This window comes from Artemia sp. Qi Xiang Cuo, chromosome 2, assembly GCF_049724085.1.
Source record: "Artemia sp. Qi Xiang Cuo chromosome 2, ASM4972408v1, whole genome shotgun sequence".
Taxonomy (NCBI): domain Eukaryota; kingdom Metazoa; phylum Arthropoda; class Branchiopoda; order Anostraca; family Artemiidae; genus Artemia; species Artemia sp. Qi Xiang Cuo.
The window spans coordinates 88879078-88902305 of NC_142795.1; the positions used below are offsets into that span (position 1 = coordinate 88879078).

At 34.4% G+C, this 23228-nt stretch overlaps 1 protein-coding gene across 4 annotated transcripts in view; it reads right to left on the reverse strand.

Moving 5' to 3' along the window:
* LOC148955763 (uncharacterized) overlaps positions 1-18687 on the reverse strand; it is a 280415-nt gene extending 261728 nt beyond the window's left edge. For 3 of the 4 annotated variants that reach the window (XM_089104165.1, XM_089104158.1, XM_089104179.1), the window contains exon 1: positions 18575-18687. The gene's annotated coding sequence lies outside the window, so the exon portion shown is untranslated. The remainder of the gene's footprint in view (positions 1-18574) is intronic. The other variant, XM_089104175.1, reaches the window with a different exon arrangement.
* Positions 18688-23228: the final 4541 nt, after the last annotated feature.

The following is a 23228-nucleotide window of genomic DNA, read 5'->3' on the forward strand; positions in this document are numbered from 1 at the left end:
TTGTCACAATTACATTCTCGTGATTTTTTAAAGTTAAATAGTTAATTTTGAATTTCTTTCATTGAAATTAAAGATTTAGAATATATCAGTAGTGTTTTGTTATGGTTTACCTTGTCACAGTTACATTCTCATGATTTTTCAAAGTTTATTTATGAATTTCTATCGTTGAAATGCAAGATTTGGAATATTTCAATAGTGTTTTATTGTGGTCTACAGTGTCACAGTTATATTCTCTTGATTTTTCAAAGCTCTTTTTGAATTTCTTTCATTGAAAAGCAAGAGTTGGAATATATCAGTAGTTTTTTGTCGTGGTTTACCTTGTCACAGTTACATTATCTTGATTTTTCAAAGTTTATTTTGAATTTCTTTCACTGAAATGCAAGAGCTGGATTACTTCAGTAGTGTTTTATTGTGGTTTACACTGTCACAGTTACATTATATTGGTTTTTAGAAGTTCATTTGAATTTCTTTCATAGACATGAAAGAGTTAAAATATTTTAGCAGTGTTTTGTTATGTTTTACATTTTCACCGTTACATTTTCTTGATTTTTCAAAGTTAATTTTGAATTTCTTTAGTTGAAATGCAAGAGTTGGGATATTTCAGTAATGTCTTCTCGTGGTTTACCTTGTCACAGTTACATTCTCTTAATTTTTCAAAGTTTATTTTGGTTTCCTTTCGTTGAAATGCAAGAGTCGGAATATTTCAATAGTGTTTTGTTTTAGTTTACCATGTCAAAGTTAAACTCTCTTAATTTTTAAAAGTTCATTTATAAATTTCTTTCGTTGAAATGCAAGACTTGTTATATTTCAGTAGTGTTTATTTGTGGTTTACAGCGTCACAGTTACATTCTCTTGATTTTTGGAAACTAATTTCGAATTTCCGTCATTGAAATGCAAGATTTGGATCGTTTCAGTTGTGCTTTGTCTTGGTTTTCCTGGTCAAAGTTAGTTTTTTTTGATTTTTCAAAGTTTATTTTGAATTTCTTTTACTAAAAAGAAAGAGTCGGATTATTTCAGTAGTGTTTTTTTTTGGTTTACCTTGTCAGAGTTACATTCTATTGATTTTTCAAAGTTCATTTGAATTTATTTCATTGAAATTCAAGAGTTGGAATATTTTAGCAGTGTTTTGTTATGTTTTACATTGTCACAGTTACATTTTCTTGATTTTTCAAAGTTAATTTTGAATTTCATTAGTTGAAATGCAAGAGTTGGGATGTTTCAGTAGTGTCTTGTTGTGGTTTACCTTGTCACACTTATATTCTCTTAATTTTTCAAAGTTCATTATGGATTTCTTTCGATGAAATGCAAGAGTTGGAATATTTCAATAGTGTTATGTCGTGGTTTACCTTGTCACAGTTACATTCTCTTGATTTTTCAAAGTTCATTTTGGTTTTCTTTCGTTGAAATGCAAGAGTTGGAATATTTCAATAGTGTTTTGTTGTAGTTTACCTTGTCAAAGTTACACTCTCTTAATTTTTCAAAGTTCATTTTGAATTTCTTTCATTGAAATGCAAGAGTTGGAATATTTCAGTAGTGTTTTGTTATGGTTTACCTTGTCACAGTTACATTCTCATGATTTTTCAAAGTTCATTTATAAATTTCTTTCATTGAAATGCAAGAGTTGAAATATTTCAGTAGTGTTTTGTTGTGGTTTACAGTGTCACAGTTACATTCTCTTGATTTTTCAAAGATTATTTTTAATTTCTTTTATTGAAATGAAAGAGTTGGAATATTTCAGTAGAGTTTTGTAGTGGTTTATCATGTCACAGTTACATTCTCATGATTTTTCAAAGTTCATTTATAAATTTCTTTCATTGAAATGCAAGAGTTGAAATATTTCAGTAGTGTTTTGTTGTGGTTTACAGTGTCACAGTTACATTCTCTTGATTTTTCAAAGCTTATTTTGAATTTCTTTCATTGAAATCCAAGAGTTGTAATATTTTAGTAGTGTATTGTTAAGTTTTACATTGTCATAGTTAAATTCTATTGATTTTTCAAAGTTCATTTTGAATTTCTTTCGTTTAAATCCATGAGCTGGAATATTTGAATCGTTCTCTGTCATGTTTGACTTTGTCACAGTTACATTATCTTTATTTATCGAAGTTAATTTTTTATTTCTTTCGTTGAAATGAAAGAGTTGGACTATTTCCGTTGTTTTTTGTCGTGGTTTTCCTTGTCATACTTACATTGTTTTTATTTTTCGAAGTTTATTTTGGTTTTCTTTGGTTAAAATGTAAGAGTTGAAACATTTCAATAGTATTTTATTCTGGTTTACCTTATCCCAGTTACATTCTAATGATTTTTTAAGGTTCATTTTTGCTTTCTTTCAATGAAATGCATGACTTGGAATATTTCAATAGTGTTTTGTTGTGGTTTACCTTATCACAATTACATTCTCTTGATTTTTCAAAGTTCATTTTGGATTTCTTTCTATGAAACGAATGAGTTGGAATATTTCAGTAGTGTTTTGTTGAGGTTTACCTTATCACAATTACATTCTCTTGATTTTTCAAAGTTCATTTTGAATTTCTTTCGTTGAAATGCAAGAGTTGGAATATTTCAGTAGTGTCTTGTCATGGTTTACCTTATCATAGTTACATTCTTCTGATTTTCAAAGGTCATTTTGGTTTTCTTTCGTTGAAATGCAAGAGTTGGAATATTTCAGTAGTGTTTTGTCATGGTTTACCTTGTCACAGTTACATTCTATTAATTTTTCAAAGTTCATTGTGGACTTCTTTCATTGAAATGCAAGAGTTGGATTATTTCAATAGTGTTTTGTCGTGGTTTAAATTGTCGCAGTTACATTCTCTTGATTTTCAACATTCATTGCGGATTTCTTTCATTGAAATGCAAGAGTTGGAATATTTCAGTAGTGTTTTGTTGTAGTTTACCTTGTCGCAGTTACATTTTCTTGATTTTTCAGTTCATTTTGAAGTTTATTTTGAATTTCATTCGTTGAAATGCAAGAGTTGGAATATTTCAGTAGTGTTTTGTTGTGGTTTACCTTGTCACAGTTACATTCTGTTGATTTTTCAAAGTTCATTTGGATTTTTTTCATTGAAATGCATGAGTTGGAATATTTCAGTAGTGTTTTGTTGTCGTTTACCTAGTCACAGTTACATTTTCTTGTTTTTTCAAAGTTTATTTTGGATTTCTTTCGTTGAAAAGCAAGAGTTGGACTATTTCAGTAGTGTTTTGTTGTGGTGTACTTTGTCACAGTTACATTCTCTTAATTTTTCAAAGTTCATTTTGGATTTCTTTCGTTGAAATGCAAGAGTTGGAATATTTCAGTAGTGGTCTGTTGGGGTTTACCTTATCAGAGTTACATATTCTTGATTTTTCAAAGTTCATTTTTAATTTAATTCGTTGAAATTAAAGAGTTGGAATATTTCACTAGTGTTTTGTCGTGGTTTACCCTGACACAGTTACATTTTCTTGATTTTTTAAAGTTCATTGGGATTTCTTTCGTTGAAATGTAAGAGTTGGAATATTTCAGTAGTGTTTTGCTGTGCTTTACCTTGTCACAGTTACATTCTCTTGATTTCTAAAAGTTTATTTTTGAATTTCTTTCGTCGAAATGTAAGAGTTGGAATATTTCAATAGTGTTTTTTCATGGTTTACCTTGTCACAGTTACATTCTCTTGATTTTTCAAAGTTCATTTTGAATTTTTTTCGTTGAAAACAAGAGTTGGAATATTTCAGTAGTGTTCTGTCGTGGTTTACCTTGTCACAGTTACACTCTCTTGATTTTTCAAAGTTCATTTTGAATTTCACTCATTGAAATGCAAGAGTTGGAATACTTCAGTGGTGTTTTGTCGTGGTTTACCCTGTCACAGTTACATTCTCTTGATTTTTCAAAGTTCATTTGAAATTTCTTTCACTGAAATGCAAGAGTTGGAATATTTCCGTAGTGATTTGTCATAGTTTACATAGTCACTGTTACATTCTCTTGATTTTTCAAAGTTCATTTATGATTTTTTTAATTGAAATGCAAGAGTTGGAATATTTCAGTAGTGTTTTGCCTTGGTTTACTTTTTCACAGTTACATTTTCTTGATTTTTAGAAGATAATTTTGGTTTTCATTCGTTGAAATGCAAGAGTTGGAATATTTCAGTAGTGTTTTGTTCTGCTTAACCTTGACACAGTTACATTTTCTTGATTTTTGTTAGGTTAGGTCAGGTTAGGCTAGATTAAGTTAGGTTAGGTTAAGCTAGGTTAGGTTAGGTTAGCCTACGTACGCGCGCGTACGTAGTCTAACCTAACCTAACCTACTTAACCTAACCTAATTTAATCTAGCCTAACCTAACCTAACCTAACAAAAATCAAGAAAATGTAACTGTGTCAAGGTAAAGCAGAACAAAACACTACTGAAATATTCCAACTCTTGCATTTCAACGAATGAAAACCAAAATTATCTTCTAAAAATCAAGAGGATGTAACTGTGACAAAGTAAACCACGGCAAAACACTACTGAAATATTCCAACTCTTGCATTTCAATGAAAGAAATCCAAAATGAACTTTGAAAAATCAAGATAATGTAGCGCTGACTTGGTAAACTATAACAAAACTCTACTGAAATATTCCAACTCCTGCATTTCAATGAAATAAATTCAAATGAACTTTGAAAATTCAACAGAATTTAACTGTGACAGGATAAACGACGACATAACACTACTGAAGTATACCAACTCTTGCATTTCAATGAATGAAATTCAAAATTAACTTTGAAAAATCAAGAGAATGTAACTGTGACAAGGTAAACCACGAGAAAACACTACTGAAATATTACAACTCTTGTTTTCAACGAAAAAATTCAAAATGAACTTTGAAAAATCAAGAGAATGTAAATGTGACAAGGTCAACCATGAAAAAACACTATTGAAATATTCCAACTCTTACATTTCGACAAAAGAAATTCAACATAAACTTTGAAAATTCACGAGAATGTAATTGTGATAAGGTAAACCCCAAAAGAACACTATAGAAATATTTTAACTCTTGCATTTCAACCAATGAAATTCCAAAACAGAACTTTGAAAATTCAAGAGAACGTAACTGTGACAAGGTAAACCACAACAAAATCCTACTGAATTATTCCAACTCTTGCATTTCAACGAAAGAAATCCAAAATGAACTTTGAAAAATCAAGAGAATGTAACTTTGACAAGGTAAACCACAACAAAACACTACTGAAATATTCCAATCTTACATTACGAAAAACCAAAATGAACTTTGAAAAATCAATAGAATGTAACTGTGACAAGGTAAACCACAGCAAAACACTACTGAAATATTCCAACTCTTGCATTTCAACGAAAGAAATCCAAATGAACTTTGAAAAATGAAGAAAATGTAACTGTGTCAAGGTAAACCATGACAAAACACTACTGAAATATTCCAACTCTTGCATTTCAACGAAAGAAATTCAAAATGAACTTTGAAAAATCAAGAAAAGGTAACTGTGACAAGGTAAACCATGACAAAACACTACTGAAATATTCCAACTCTTGCATTTCAACGAAAGAAATCCAAAATGAACTTTGAAAAATTAAGAGAATGTAACTGTGACAAAGTAAACCACAACAAAACACTACTGAAATATTCCAACTCTTGCATTTCAACAAAAGAAATTCAAAATGAACTTTGAAAAATCAAGAAAATGTAACTGTGACAAGGTAAACCACGACAAAACACTACTGAAATATTCCAACTCTTGCATTTCAATGAAAGAAATTCAAAATGAACTTTGTAAAATTAAACGAATGTAATTGTGACTAGGTAAAGCACAATAAAACACTATTGAAATAATCCAACTCTTGCATTATAATGACAGAAATCCAAAATTAAATTGGAAAAATCAAGATAATTTAAGTGCGACTAGGTAAACCACGACAAAACACTAGTGAAATATTCCAACTCTTTCATTTCAACCGAAAGAAATCAAAAATGAACTTTGAAAAATCAACAGAATGTAAGTTTGACAAGGTAAACCACAACAAAACACTACTGAAATATTCCAACTGTTGCAATTCAACGAAAGAAATTCAAAATTAACTTTGAAAAATCAAGAGAATGTAACTGTGACAATATAAAACATGACAAAACACTCCTGAAATATTCCAACTCTTGCATTTCAATGAAATAAATTCAAATGAACTTTGAAAATTCAATAGAATGTACCTCTGACAAGGTAAACCAAAACAAAACACTACTGAAATAATCCGTCTCTTTAATTTTAATGAAATAAATCCACAATGAACTTTGAAAAATCAAGGAAAACTAACTGTGATAAGTTAAATCACGTCAAGGCACAAATGAAACGATCCAACCTAGTCATTTCAACGACAGAATATCGAAATTAACTTTGAAAAATCAAGAACCTGTGTCTGTGGCACTATATACAACAATACAATACTGCTAAAATATTCCAACTCTTGCATTTCAACGAAAGAAATTTATAAATGAACTTTGAAAAATTATGAGAATGTAACTTTGACAAAGGTAAACTACAACAAAACACTATTGAAATATTCCAACTCTTGCATTTCAACGAAAGAAAACCAAAATGAACTTTGAAAAATTAATAGAATGTAACTGTGACAAGGTAAACTACAAAAAAACACTACTGAAATAATCCGACTCTTTCTTTTTAATGAAAGAAATTTAAAATGAACTTTGAAAAATCAAAAAAATGTAACTTTGACAAGGTAAACCACGACAAAACACTACTGAAACATTCCAAATCTTGCATTTCAATTAAAGAAATAGAAAATTATCTTTCAAAAATCAAGATAATGTAACTGTGACACTGTAAACCACAACGAAACACTACTGAAATATTACAAGTCTTGCATTTCAATGAAGGAAATTAAAAATTAGTTTCGAAAAATCAAGAAAATGTAACTGTGACGCTGTAAACCACAACAAAACACTACTGAAATATAACAAGTCTTGCATTTCAACGAAAGAAATTAATAAATGAACTTTTAAAAATTAAGAGAGTTTAACTTTGAAAAGGTAAACTAAAACAAAACACTATTTAAATATTCCGACTCTTGCATTTAAACGAAAGAAAACCACAATAAACTTTAAAAAATTAAGAGAATGTAACTGTGACTAGGTAAACCACGAGAAAACACTACTGAAATATCCCAACTCTTGTATTTCATCGAAAGAAATTCAAAATTAACTTTGAAAAAAAAAGAGAATGTAACTGTGAAAATGTAAAACACAACAAAACACTGCAGAAATATTTTAAATCTTGCATTTCTATGAAAGAAATTCAAAAGAACTTTTAAAAACCAATATAATGTAACTGTGACATGGTAAACCACAACAAAACACTACTGAAATATTCCCACTCTTGCATTTCAACGAATGAAATTCAAAATGAACTTTGAAAAATCAAGAAAATGTAACTGTAACAAGGTAAACCACGACAAAACACTACTGAAATATTCCAACTCTTGCATTTCAACGAAAGGAAATTCAAAATGAACTTTTGAAAAATCAGACCTTTGGAGAGGGGGGAGGGGCCGGGGGGAGGGGGTCGTTCTGTGTCTCAATGCACAAAAAAAGTATAAAAAATGGGGGAGGGAAGGGGGAGGGGAGGAGGGGAGGGGAGGAGGAGGGGAAGGAGGAGGTGGGAGGAGGAGGAGGAGGAGGAGGAGGAGGAGGAGGAGGAGGGAGGAGGAGGAGGAGGAGGAGGAGGAGGGGAAGGGGAGGGGAGGGGAAGGGGAGGAGGAGGGAGGAGATGGAGGGAGAGGGGCCCCTTTGGGGGGTCAAAGGGGGGGTGGGGCCCTTTGGGCCCCAGGGGGGGGGTCTGGGGGAACCTTGAGGACCGGTGGGCCCGTTGGGAGCCCAGTGGACCTTTGAGGACTGGTGGCTTCCTTCGGGGGTGGGGTAGGGGGATGAGAACCCTTTGGGGTTGGGGTAGGGGGATCGGAACCCTTTGGGGTTGGGGTAGAGGACTTCATGACACTGTTCAATGGAACTTGTGTATTATAACGACCACAGAGTTTCACCCTCAAATTCTCTTCTATAATCATCTTTTAGAATGTCTCTAACTGTTCCGCCGAAATAATTCCATAACCTGTCTAACACAGTTTCGCCCAAATAATCCCTAAACGTAATTTCAGCGTGTTCCTTTTGTTTTTGGCATCTCTGCGCTAACGCATTTCAAATTAATAAGAAACCTGATTCCCGCGCTAAAACAATTCATCGCTAAGATGTTTCTTGGAGAACTGTTTCCATGGCATTTGGTTATTAATATCTTTGGAGTTCGACCAAAAGAGTTGTTTCCGAGGCAAAGACATTAATGACTTGGATCTATTCCTGGAGAAATGTTGACAGTACCTGTCAGACATTATTAAACTTTGCCTGGAAACAATTTGATTAATGACTGACAGCACAGGTGTTCCATAGTCCCAATCGATTACGCAATCAATTTCTCAGAAATCCATCTCCCCTAGGGACTCTATGCCCATATTAGGAGCCCCGTCAGCATTAAAAATGCCGACAGGACCACGTGGTCCTGTTCGGATCAATAGGGGCCATTCTACTGTAGAGGTAGTGGAAATTCTCAGTTTAACCATCTTCTGTTTCATTTTCTATATTGGTAGTTCCCTTTTAATTCACTATTTGGTAAACCTGAGCCAAGGCCGTATCCAGGGTGGTTAAGGAGTTTGAAACCCCCTCCCTCCCCAAAATGTTTGTCCGACTCTAAAATGTTACAAAAACGAATATAAACAAATTTTCGATGATTTTTTTTTTAAGTTTTTTTGTAACCCCCCTTCTCCCCAAAAATCGTGGATACGGCCCTGACCTGAGGTTAAAGGTTACTGTTTCTGTTTTACAACCTAATTCTACACCCCCTTCAAATTTGCCCAAGCCTATATTATGGTGTTTATATGACTCTCACGTGACAGTCCCATCATTAGGCATTTGATCTTAGATTTGTTTATCATCAACCTCTTGGACTTTTAGTGGATCCAATGTCTCTAAAGGTTAGCAGGAAATGGGGTATCAGGAGAATTTAGGTAGGAAATGCAGTTAGTAGCTGATTTCGTACTGAATCAGGAGTTAAGCAGGGTTGCTTTCTATCTCCATTTATATGGATGAATTGTATAGACCTTATCCAAAGGAATATGGCAAGTGCTATGGGAGAGCATGGAATCAAACGGGAAACTAAAACTCTCCAAGATTTAGATTATGCAGATGATTAGAGTGCCCTTTTTCGAGGCTTAGAGTCCATGGTGCAAGAACAGGTTTGATAATTATTTTTAAGACGATTAAGTAAGTCACTTACGACTAGGAATAAATAAATTAAGTCGTGATGTTGGGTAACGAGACGATTAAACAAAGGAATAGCTTCACTCACCTGGGTAATATCAAACAGTTCGTGGTAACGAACTGTAAGTAAGGAGCGACCCGGCTCAATAGTAACCAAAACTGGAAAAAACGAAATTTTGATACCAACAGATACATCAAAAGAATCACATTTTTATGCTAATTTCAAATATATAAGTTTCATCAAGTTTAGTCTTGATGAAACCCATCAAAAGCTACGCACCTGAGAAAATTTGTCTTTATTTTCGAAAAAAGGGGGAAACAGCCCCTAAAAGTCATAGCACTTTAATGAAACTCACACCATCAGATTCAGCCCATCAGAGAACCCTACTGTAGAAGTTTCAAGCTCCTATCTGCAAAAAAGTAGAATTTTGTATTTTTTGCCGGAAGAAAGATCATGGATGCGTGTTTATTTGTTGTTTTTTTTTTTTTTTTTTTTTTTTTTGTCCCCAGGGGTGATCATATCGATCCAGTTGTCCTAGAATATCGTGAGAGGGCTCATCTCAACGGACATTAAAAGTTCTAGTGTCCTTTTCCAGTGACCAAAAAAATTGGAGGGCAACTTGGCCCCCTTCCACACTCTTTTTTTCCCGAAGTCACCCAATCGAAATTTTGAGATAGCCATTTTGTTCAGCATATTCGAAAATCTGCTAAATATGTCTGAGGATGACTTAATCCCCCACAGTTCATGGAGGAAGGGCTGCAAGTCATGAACTTTGCCCATTGTTTACACATAGTATTGGTTGGGAAGTATACAGACGTTTTCAGGAGGGATTTTTTTCCGGTGTGGGGGGGGGGTCGGAGTAGGGGGTTACGGGGAGGATCTTTCCATGGAGGATCTTACCTTGGGGGAAAGGACTTTTCTATCAAGGGGGTGCCGGATTTCCCAGCATTATTTAAAAACGATCAGAAATTAAATAAAAATAACAAGTTTTTTCATCTGAAAGTAAGGAGCAACATTAAAACTTAAAACGAACAGAAATTATTGCGTATATGAGGGGGCTCGCCCCCATGTCAATACCTTGCTCTTTACGATAAAGTTTTTTAGTACTTTCAAAAGAGCTATTTATTCTAATTAACCGGCCTTTGTGATTCAGGGGTTTGTGATTCGAACAAAATTTGAACTTTAGCATAAAGGGCGAGGTATTGACTAGGGGCTGAACTCCGTGATATACGGAATAAAAACATATGAATGAAGAACTTCGTTAGGTAAGTTGATTTGTAACTTAAGCAAGAACAAAATTTCCATAAACCCATTTAGTCACAAAAAAGTAAAATTGACTTGCACAGTTTATTTTAACTATTCATGTGCTGTGAGCCAAAACCAAACCTGAATTTTTCAATGAACGTTCAGAGCTTAAATAAAAAAGTTTTTTTAACTGAAAACAAGGAGTGACATTAAAACTTAAAACAAACAAAAATTATTCCATATATAAAAGAGGCTGTCCCCTCCTCAACGCCTCGCTCTTTACGCTAAAGTTTGACTCTGACTAAAAACTTTATTTTCTAAAACAATAAAAACTTTAGCGTAAAGAGCGAGGCGTTGAGGAGGGGACATCCCCTTTCATATATGGAATAATTTCTGCTCGTTTTTAGTTTTGATGTCGCTCCTTACTTTCAGTTAAAAAAAACTTGTTTTTTTAATTTAATTATTAACAAAGACGGTGGATACAGTGAAGGTGTAAAAGTAGAAGAGGCAAGGCCGAGGTTTTTTTTTCATAGTTGAAAAAAGGGTACTTATGTTTTAGCCAGAAAACATGCGAGAAGTGGTTAATACTAATGAAATAAAACAAAATGATGAAAATGTAATAGTTTAGAAACAAATTTGGGCTATATATTTGCACATTAGGGGTGGCGGTGGTCTATGCATATATATTATATATAGCATAGCAAATATATATTAAATACATTTTCTAACCTAGGTACCTTCTTTTGTCCCACAACCCCGAAAAACTTAAGTTTAAATATTATTCACGGAATGAGAAACCCTTGTTTGCCTACCGCACCTAAGGAAATCTCTTGATAAAGAAGCTGCATGACTAGTTTCTTGTATCATGTTCGCTATACAATTTCTCGCGTGTTTTCTGGATAATAGGCCTACATAAGTACCGAAAAAGGCTTGGAAGACAGGAAGTTATGTCTGCGAATCATGATTAGAATATTGGAAGTGATGAAGGTGGTCAAGTACAATTTTGAACCGCGTCTGCTTCGGAAGATGGAGGAGGATCTGTTAAATCTTTTCCAGAGGAATTGTCTACAGATAGCATTGGTTACCCCTTTGATTAACCACATTTCAAGCTGTAAGAAAAATGTGGTTCTACCCATATTCTCGGGCCACGATGAGAGAGAGGTCGAGATGACTGGGACATGTTTTTCGGATGAAGGATTTCCAAAAATAATCTTTTTCGGGCATCCATCTAGGGCCAAACAAAAACAGGTCGTCCCCGAACGGGGTGCGAAAAGGTCGAAAGAAAGGACTGAAATGAAATTGGAAGTTCTTTGAAGAGAGTATAGAGGGAAGCCTTGAACAGAGGGAAGCTTGAGCATGTGCAGCTGTATTGGCCACAGGTGGCTTTGTGCTGCAGTGAGTATTTGGAGATAGTAGTGTAAGTAATTACTCTCCGAGTCCCAGTTTTCGACAAACATCTCGATGGCCGTTTCTTTGGTTTGTGCTTCAGTCTTGCAGTCTTCTGCGGAAATTACTTCCGCCATTTTACCACCCTAGTTATCGGAAAACGTGATGAAGTTTCGACCTTCTAAGCATTCAGCTCAGCTCTAGTACGAAGCTTCGAATTCTAAGTAGCCATATCTATTTCAAACGGTACATAAAAACCGAAAATCTAAGCAGGCTACATATACTTTTTAAATTGCTCTTGGGGGCATGAGCGACGGAAATTTCTTCTTTTTTTTTATTCAAGACTCCTAGTACTGGTATAGGGTAACAGAGCTACTAATTTTCCGGCAGCAGGGTTGCCATGCGACTGTTTTAGATGCACAAGATGAGTGACGGAATGATGTAAAATATCTCGCTGATGGTTTCATTTAAAAAATAACTGGGTTCGTTGAATAAACCTTGAAGAAAACCACCCCCGCCGCCTATTCCCAGGTGTGCATGTATTTATGGTAAGTTTTACACATAATTTTTTTTACATTTGAAAGCTGAACTTTTCTTCAGATCTTGGGTACATATAGTTCCGTGAATCTTCATTGTCCTATTACGTTTTTTTCAAAATATAATATAATTGTTGTATGTACTATAATGATTAATAGCCTTTTAATTAACGTTAAGAATCTTTAATGAAAGATTGAAATTGTTTCTCTTGATTAGCAGTGGATGTTCTGATTGCAATGGGTCTTTGAACAAATTCTCAAATTACTGCAAAAGAAATCGAAATAACTTTCACTGCGAATCAAAGTTAAATGGTTCAATCACGTTATTTTTATTATTTTATATATAAAATACATTTTAAATTTTATATATAAAATATAAATTATTTTATATATATTTTTATTATCATGTTATTTTTATTATATTATTTTTATTATTTATATATAAATAAATTGTATATATACATATATAAAATATATATTATATATATATATATTATTTTATATATATTTTTATTATCACGTTGTTTTTATCACGGTTATTTTTAAGATCGTAGTTCATGGTCGAAATTCGTGACATTAATAAGGTTAAGGTTACCTTTAAAAAAATTATTAGAATAAAAGTAATTGCATAATTTTATAAGAGGCGGGGAAACACTCCCAAAAGGGGAAACTTACTCAGAAACTGATTTATACTCAGAAACTGGCATATATAGGGGGGGCTGAAATTCATTTCCGATAGAAATGCTTATTATATTCGTAATCAGCATAAAAAAAGGCATCGAATGGTGTATTCACTTAAGCCCTAACTCAATAATATGATTTGGTAGGTATTGACCCTGAATTGGTATATATAATTGGTATACATAAACAAATGCATCAAGTGGTATGTTTACTTTATCCATAGTCAATAATATGAACAACAAAAATTTATCGAGACTTCTTATTTGGTGAGGAGCTTATATACATGTGAAGGCGTAACAAAACAGCAAGCTGGCTTTGCGTGAAATACCCAAAAAGTACCCGTGAGCTGCAACTCCAAAACTTATTCAAAGGCTATTGAGGGGATATCGTTGACGTCGTATTTAGTAGAGATTTCTTATTCAGAGAAGAGCTAATATATATATATATATATATATATATATATATATATATATATATATATATATATATATATATATATATATATATATATATATATATATATATATATATATATATATATATATATATATATATATATATATATATATATATATATATATATATATATATATATATATATATATATATATGTATATATATATATATATATATGTATATATATATATATATGTATATATATATATATATATATATATATATATATATATATATATATATATATATATATATATATATATATATATATATATATATATATATATATATATATATATATATATATATATATATATATATATATATATATATATATATATATATATATATATATATATATATATATATATATATATATATATATATATATATTAACAGTCAGTATGTGATTTATAGTACTTTCGATGCTTTCAAATAAGACGTTTTCCGTGCTGCGTATCATCTAAAGATAGGTTTAAACTACCCCTGCAGATTCATTTCGATACTAGTTGATGATTTGTGAATAAGCGAAGAAAACATTGAAGAAATGATAGCAGTCTTTTTTTCATCGAGTCTTTATATTATTCAATGTTCGGAAAAAAAAATTGTGCAAAATGCTCTTTAATTACAATTTTTGTTACTGAACTTTGGAAAAGGGAAGAGTTAATTAATTTTAACAAAAAAAAAAATGATCGGAGATATAACAAATATAGAAAGTGAAGACATTGATATATCATTTAGTCAAATTATCGCCCAATAGTTCTAATTTAAAGCGAATCATCTCATTGTAACAGTAGTGCGCTTTAATTTCGTGAGCTATTTGCCTTTAGGCAGTTAGATAACCTCTGCATTCACTTTGTTAACGTTAACCAACGTTTCAACGTTGTCAACGTTTGTAGCGTTTACCAGCGATACGAGGGTAGAAAGAGAAGAGCTATAATAGCGAAATAGGGCGATATAATAAAAAAAAATTAAGGGGCGCAAAATAGGTTGGTCTGATAAATTTGCATTAGGAGTAAGTTTAATTCACGCAAACTTGAGTTAATTAAGTAAATTACGCTCTTTAATGCTCTTCTTTTAATGCTCTTTAAGAATAGATCAATTATTTTTATTTGAACATAATTTTTGCCCTCCCCGCTATTTAGAACAAATCATGGGCTATATTTTCTAAGTAGGGGGGTGGGGGTAATTTTATTTCTGTGTAAATGAGAGGTAAGTTTCAACTTCCCCCCCCCCACCCCCCTTTGGGAGTATCTGAATATAAATCAGTTTCCCCTGAACAAATTATAAGGGCGTACAACTGAAGTACCATACTGCCTAATATTCCTATGGTACCATAGCCTAAAGGCACCCTGATACCCAACCTTTTTTTTTATAACATATAGGGCTGATAAACACAATCTAAGACCGCACTGGCTATACGTGACGTGTGAAATCAAAAAAGGAAAGGATATAACAAATGACCAAATAAAATCAAATAGGTGAGAAAACGAAGAATTTTATCAGCCAGTGATAAAAATTGAAAGACGAAGAAAAAGCAAATATTTTGACAAGGACCTCCGCCAAGTTGTCCTCAGTGCTAAAAAAAAAATCTAAACTTTCGAATTTGACAAAAAGAGAACATATAGTGAATAAAGACAAGCCAGGAATCAATGAAAGAGAATTCACCAAAATGATTGGGCATAAATTTTTTGCCTTGCAATAGTTTTAGCTTGTGTGCAATATTGATTTTCATTAGATATGCAGATAGGTAAAGGGGAAACACTCCCAAAAAAAAGTTAAACCATGCAATTCAGCATGTCTGATAGCACTGAAATGGGATTTTTGGCATGTAACATTAGAAAAACCATGAAGTTCTGTATACTCCTTGAGGGGAGTGGTAATTACTGATGCGTGTTTATTTGTTTGTCTTCCTTTCTTTCCTTTGTTTTACTAGGTTGGTCGCGCAGAACTAGCGGTCATGGGAGGGGGCTCGTTCAAATAGACGCTGTGGACAGTGCTGTGGTTTTTAATTAACAAAAGGTATCTTAGCACAACAAAATGCTATTTTTGGCGATTTTTTTTACCACATAACAAAAATTCTTCCCAAATTCTCAAACTTGAGCTGAACGGTCAAAACCCCATCACGAAAAATTCAGAAACTGCAATTGATCTTGCAACTCTCCGAGTAAATATTACCCAATTCAATTGCCAAGAAAATATGCTATTCGGTGGTCACTGGCGTTTGCAGCATGGGGAGGTTAAGGACCCCCCCCTCGCACATCCTAAATTTTCCCAGATTTCAAAGCCCTTCTTAAAATCATCACTAAAATTCAATTATCCCCTTCCCTGAAAAAAATTCATGCGTATATACCTACCTGTGTACCTAAACATAGGTAAACATAAACATCTTTTACTTTAACATAAGCTTTAAAAAGTTTTTATTTAAACGAAAATAAATAAAGACGTTAAAACGCTAAACGCAATAAAAACTCGGCTAATCAAAACATAAGCAGAGCTACTACCACTCTTACTGACCCATTACCAAGGGTGTCCATCGGGGAGGGTGGAGGGGTCATTTACTCCCCAGATTTTGAAAACAACCTTTATTTGGTGTTTTCATCGGGAAATATCCCTTTTCTGTATGCCCAGCGAAAAAAAATTAAAAAGCAACAAAATTGACCCCCTAGATTTTTCATCATATTTTGGCATATTTCATAATGATTAACCTAACTTCACTTCTTACGAGTCGGTATAACACGTAAGTACCTTTTTAGTACTTACTTGTTATAGCGACCACACCAAAGAAGTGATTCAGGAACGGGATGATTCTCCTACCACTGTACAGCCCAGGGGACTTCATTTGGCTATCTAATCTTCACTTTTTATTCTTCAAGCACATATAAAGTCTCTTCTTTATGAACTGCTTTCAAATGTTCAAACTGCTCACTTTCTAACCCACCGAGTAATAAATTTAGGCTTGGCTACCTTCTCTTAAGTCTAAGAAATTCCACTATTTCTCGTCTATCTTCTTCACTCTCACAGCCCTTGTCTTCAATCGTCTCTAAGCTCCCACATTTGGGACTATTGTCACTTTCTCCCAAAATCTTGCTTTGAAATATCCGACTCCTGCATGGTTTGATTGAAGGCGGAATATTTTCTTTGCTTCAAATCTATTTAATTCTTTATACGGTTTAGTTTCCATTTTCCTTTGACTTTTCTTAGTAACGAACAAATTTCCAGTCGAATCCCTGTTTGATAGAAAGCCTTCTTGGTTCAATTCTTGAACTGTATTCCCGAGCATCATGTATTTTTGAGGGGGGTCCAATTCATTCCAACTTCAACTGCAGACTTAGCATACGTGTTTACAATTTCATTCCCTATGATTCCAGTGTGAGCGGAGAGTGAAGTCAGGTTAATCATAATAAAACATACCAAAATATGATGAAAATATAATAACTTGGCAACAAAATTGTGGAAACTGCAACATAGAATTATGGAAAGCAGACCGCCCAGAACGTATTATATTAAATACCTAACCAACTCTATAGGCCTATTTTGGGTAAATTTTTACCAAATCATATTATCGACTTACGAATAAAGTGAATTACCACTTGATGCCTTTCTGTATGCTCTTTACGATTATAATAATCATTTTTGTCGGAAATGAATTTTAGCCCCCACCCCTATATATACCAATTCAGGGTATATATTTTCACATTAGGGGGGTGGGGGTGGTGGAAAAGTTTAATCTTACTTCTCATTTACATCAGAAATAAAATTTACCCCCACCCCCCTAATGTGCAAATATAAACCCTGAATTGGTATAAATAGGGATGGGGTAAAATTCATTTCCGACAAAAATCATCATTATATTTGGAAAGAGCACTAAAAAAGGCATCAAATGGTATGTTTACTTTATTCATAAGTCAATAATATGATTTGGTAAAAATTTAACCTATTTTGAACTTGAAGTATTTTGAACTTGAAGAACTTGAGTGTGATCGTCATACACCATTTTTTTTTCACTAGACTATCTGATTTCTGTCCTGAACGTAGGCCTAATCTTAACCGCCCTAGTTTATCGCTTAGCGCATAGGCTAAAAAAGCTCTCAGTTTTTCTTGTTGTTGTTTTTGTTTTTTTCAAATTAGCAGTACCCACCATTGTCATCATGACTGCTGATGAAAAATAAGCACAAAAAATAATGTAATCGTGCAAAATCATCAAACTCCTGCACATAGGCTAGCCTACGGCTATATATAGCTTACCTTTTTACCTCCTCCCAAGAAGTTCCCATTTCCCTTAAATTTTCTCTTACGACATCCTCCCACCTCATTCGCGGATGACCTGCTTTTCGTCTGGCCTTAAACGGTTGGCAAACAAGGACATTATTTGACAACCTGTCATCCTTCATCCGCAGAACATATCCAAAAAATACTTTACTCCTAGGCCTACCTAGGCCTCTACGGTAAATTTACCCAAAAAATTGCGACGCCAATGATGTAGGCTACATAGGTCTAACAACAGGGGTAAATATCTACCAAATCATATTACTGAGTTAGGACTAAAGTGAATACACCATTCGATGCCTTTTTTTATGCTGATTACGAATATAATAAGCATTTCTATCGGAAATGAATTTCCGCCCCCCTCCCTATATAGGCTATACCTAACTTAACTTAACCTAACCCGGAATTGGTCTATATAGGGGGGGGCTGAAATACATTTCCGATAGAAATGCTTATTATATTCGTAATCAGCATAAAAAAAGGCATCGAATGGTGTTTTCACTTTAGTCCTAACTCAATAATATGATTTGGTAGATATTTACCATAACAGGACCTGTCCTGTGTTGTCCTCTCCCAATTTATTTCCGCGTGCACTATTTTCAGGTAGACCTAGTAGCCTACTCCTTGCTTGAGGCTAATACAAGATTTAAGCTAATAGCCTAGGCTATGTGCATTAGCCCAATCAAAATGAAATTGTAAAACTCATACTTGGCAAAAAAAGATATTCACAGCTTCCGTTTATCCTATTTCTTATGTTTTAATCCAACTTAATTTTTGTATTATAGCAAACTCCAACTTTCATAGTGTGAACTACCTCACCTGATCAACATTAAACATAAACTGAAGAAACATCGGGTTCGCCTCCGAGATCAGCCATATCCAACAGCTACGCTCACGTTGTTTCCAAATCCCTGAGAGCGTTTATAAATTAACGTCACTAACTCGTTATGCTCAATGAATTTTTACGTTCAAATAGACTATCAACCATAAACAAAGACATGCGTGAATAAGCAAAAATAAAAATAAACCTGTCTAAAGTTATCAAAAGTGGGTATTTCAATTTATTGACTGTGGTATGTTGGCATCAAAGTATAATCATCTACTGAACAAGTACTGACAAAACCTATCCTCTCCACACAAAAAAAGTGACCCTTTGTTACACAATTTACACAGATCCTTAGGTTATTTTAGTTACACAATTCAATACAAATTTCCGGGTAACTCGTTGCCTGAATCACGCTCTATTGGCTGGGGCGATTGGCTGGGATAATTTCTTGGCTGGGAGCAAAGTACTTTGGCTCGGAGCGATTAAGTAGTACAACATTTTGCGTCTAGAGGCGCTGAGGTACGCGGGGTCACTTTTGGAGAGTTTTGTCAGTACTTGTTCAGTAGATGATTATACTTTGGTTGGCATGAACTCAAATTGCTTTTTTATTTAAATCTAAATAAAACTAAATAGTTTCTCACTCAAAATTTTACTTTTTTTTACCTCCCTTCAAGCCATTTTATAGATTTTTTCGGGGAGGGGGGGGGGGGTTATTATCGTTCAGGGGACAATTTACAAAAAAAAAATTAAAAAACGCCACAAAAATGTGCTTATATGCATTTATTGTTGCTTTTTTACAAGTTGCACAAAAATTACAAGGGGATTCAACCCCCCCCCCACTGAGACACGAACATACCCCCTGAGATACATATACTCATTGGATCCAATGGAATGACTGTTTTTTCTACTTAATTTAGCGGCAAAAGTTGAACAAGCTACGTAAAGAAAAGAGTGGCACTATTTAAAACGCGAAGAGTATGTATAATTTTGGGCTTTCACTTGTGCATTGGAGGGGGAGGGGGGAAATAAGGTGAATTGGTCTTAGGAATGATATAAGTAAGTATATTATAATTTTTTAAAGTAATTTCTAGAATTTTATAGTGCACTTATGAAGAGTTGAATCACTAAATGTTTACCAAGATTTGCAATGTCATTCGTAACTTTTTTTTGCCAATTAAATATTCAAGACGATCGAAGACGGAATTTCAAAATCCTTCTTGGGATGAGAGGCGAGATGTAAGGGAGACGAGAGAGGCTGGGGCCAATTTTTAAGAATTTACAATCAGTAAAATATCGGCGAATTTCGATATAAAATTGGTAGATGTTTTTTTTAGTTCGGTAGGATTGCGGTAGGATTGTTTTTTATTTTGTATTATATTTTTGGAGGTATTGGAGTGATTTACGGATGAAGTATTGTATTTCAAAATTCACAGAGACAAATCTACAAGAGCCATATGCGATTCTAGAAAGACTTACGCTGGTCTAAAAAAGACAAAGGCGATTCCAGAACAGATATACACAGATCCTACGCAGATCTATGAGAGCCAGATGCGATTCCAGAAAGATCTGCACGGATCTACAAGAGTCAGGTGTGATTTTGGAAAGAAAAGCGGGATTCTGTCGTTCAATTTTAAAAAAAAAACCCAGTTTCTAAGGGAAACTTTAGAAACAGCTAGAACTTCAAAAATCAGTGAAAAAAGCTTAAATTTGGAACAATTTATAGTTTTATTTCCTTCAGATTTTACAGTTATTTTGCCCAAAGATATTTTTCTCGACCGGGTCTTACTTTTCCCCATTCGTTCAGACTTTTCGCGACACCTTGTTCAGTTCAGGACGGCGACAGGTAAATCTGAAGGAGTTTTAACTCACTATTAGGTTTGAGTTGCACAAATAAACTATATTTTTTTCAATTCATCCCATAACAGTTTTTCCAGAACAATAAACTGAAAAAACAAAGGTGCGATTCTGTAATATTCATATAACTGTGAAAAAATAATTAAGACAGGAGAGACAGGAAAACGAGATACCGAAAAGGAAAACAAAGGGCTTAAACGATTTACTCTGTAAAATGAAAAGGAGGTGCTACATACGAGGGAAATAAGCTGTAAAAACGAATGGAGCTAATCTGTTTGTACCATAAGACTTTTTATGACGGTCGCAACTAAGGTGTTAGTGCGGGCGAAAAGCACCAAAACACTTTCGTGTTTGAGAAAAGCACCAAAATCTGCTGAGATGTACTTTCGAGCGTGCTCTTTAATACGGCTTGATTACGCAAGTGAAATTTTTCGTCGGAACACCGCTAGGTGGCTTGAAATCCAAGGTGGGGGACGAAAATACGAGTTTATCAAAATGAGAAGACATGGCCGTTCAAATAGGCTAGTATGGGGTAATCAATGGCATAGGTTCCGAATATGAGCTTAAAAATAACCTAAGCTGCACCCTAGTGCCACTAGATGCCTCAAATCCGAGATGGCGGTAGAAAATATGAGTCTGTCAAAATGAAAAGGTATAACCGCTAAAATGCCAGTATGGGGTAATCAATGGCAGAAGTTCCGAATATGAACGTAAAACTAACCTAAGTTATACCGTAATGTTGCTAGGGGCTTCAAATTCAAGATGGCGATCGAAAAATACAAGTTTTGTCAAAACAAGAAGTGATGACTTCAAATGGGCGGATTAGGATCAATCGATACTTCAGATACTGAAAACGCATGTATATACACATAAATATACCTTAGTTGTACCATTGATCCGCTTGGGGTCTAAAATCAAAGATGGTGGAAGAAAATGTAAGTTTTCCGAATCGTGCGAGGTTCGGATTCCTGATATAACAGGCTGGAGTGGAGTAAATTAATGCAGCAGTTTTAAATAGTGTTCTGTCATTCCGATATACGCCTAATAGTAGTACGGTCTGTACAGTACAAATTGTCTAAGTATGAGACCAAGAAGCGTCCAATTTATGGCCTTTGTTTACATTTGCTAAACCAAAATAAGTTAAATACTTGTTAACGCTTCATCTCTTTATTTATTGTACATGAATGAACAGAAGCTAAACGGACGGATTAAAGCATTTAAGAATTATAATTTTATCAGGAACACAAAGAGATCAATCAAATTTACTTTAAAAAAAATAATTTGATGTTCCATAATTATTTGACTTGCACCAACATAGTGAGCTACAGTTAAGCTCAAATTTCCTGCACCGGCACCTTCTTTCACATCCTTTTTTTGCAACCACAACACACTGTCTCCCGACAGACTTTTGACACGGACGGAAAAGAACCTAACCCACTGGGGAGCCACTTTCCATCAGAAAACTGGGAAAAGTGGGTGCTGATTCCAGGCTGTGATTCCAATATGACCTGACTGTAGTGCAGCTCTAAGGATATGTTGTAAAAGCGAATCACTAGCTGGAGGAAGTCGCTACATCTTCTTGGCCTTTTGTCGTAGAAATGTTTTTTCCTAAATTCATTCACGTCGTCGCAGTCTTGTTTTACGTCGTATGTCTTTATGACAAAGCGCTCCCGGTATTGTACTTGCAGTTCTGTCACTTGGGAAGGCTGGTTTGTCAGTTGAAGGATATTCTCCGTCAGTCCTAGCATATTTTGTCAAGTCGCAAAGAACTGCCTCTTTGGATGGTGAATAAAAGAAGACACGGTATCACATCCTCTAAACGCGTGGAAGAACAGAAGAGCCAGTGATTTTGTCGGCCCAAGGGATCGAACTACTTCGTGAATGGGAGCGCACTTTAGGTTGGTACCGACACCAAACGCAATAAATAGTTCAGATACTCCAATGCGATCAAAGCATGAGGTCGCAATCATAATCACGTCTGTGTTCACCGTTCGTATGAGAATCGACGCATGTCCTTGTAAGACCACATCACAAGTGTGAAGCAAAAGGCTTGTGTCAGCCTTTTCGTGTGAACATAACTGGATGAGGTTCTGCTCTTCGAATGCCTGGTTGGCTGTGCACGTTTTTCCAGTACTCGTTTTGGCGTTTGAGATCTTTTCACAACAGCCTGGGACAGCAGGTTAAACACGCCTGTTTTATTTGTAATTATTTGCAGGAGTTCTGTCCTCTTCAATCGGATTTGCGTGTTAGAAAGGCACTACGGTACAAATTAGATTATTTTTAAGCTCATATTCAGAGCCTCTGCAATCAATTTCCAATACTAGCCTATTTGAACGGCCATGTCCATTCATTTTGACAAACTCGTATTATCGTCCACCATCTTGAATTCCAAGCCATCTAGCGGCTTTCCAAGGAAAAATTTCGCTTGCGTAATCAATCAATATTAAACAACATGCTTGAAAGTACATCTCAGCCAATTTTGATGCTTTCCTCAAACACGGAAGTATTTTGGTGTTTTTCGATGCTTTTCGCCCGCACTATGTGTTAACTGCTAAGTGCTTGCAGACACTTTTACTCATTTTAGCCTCTTTCAAAGGGGCTGGTCAAACGTCAGTGCTGTTTCAGTGCGGCTTTCAGTGCGTCAGTAGGTAACTCCAGCTCGTTGCAACTCGTTGCAGTGTT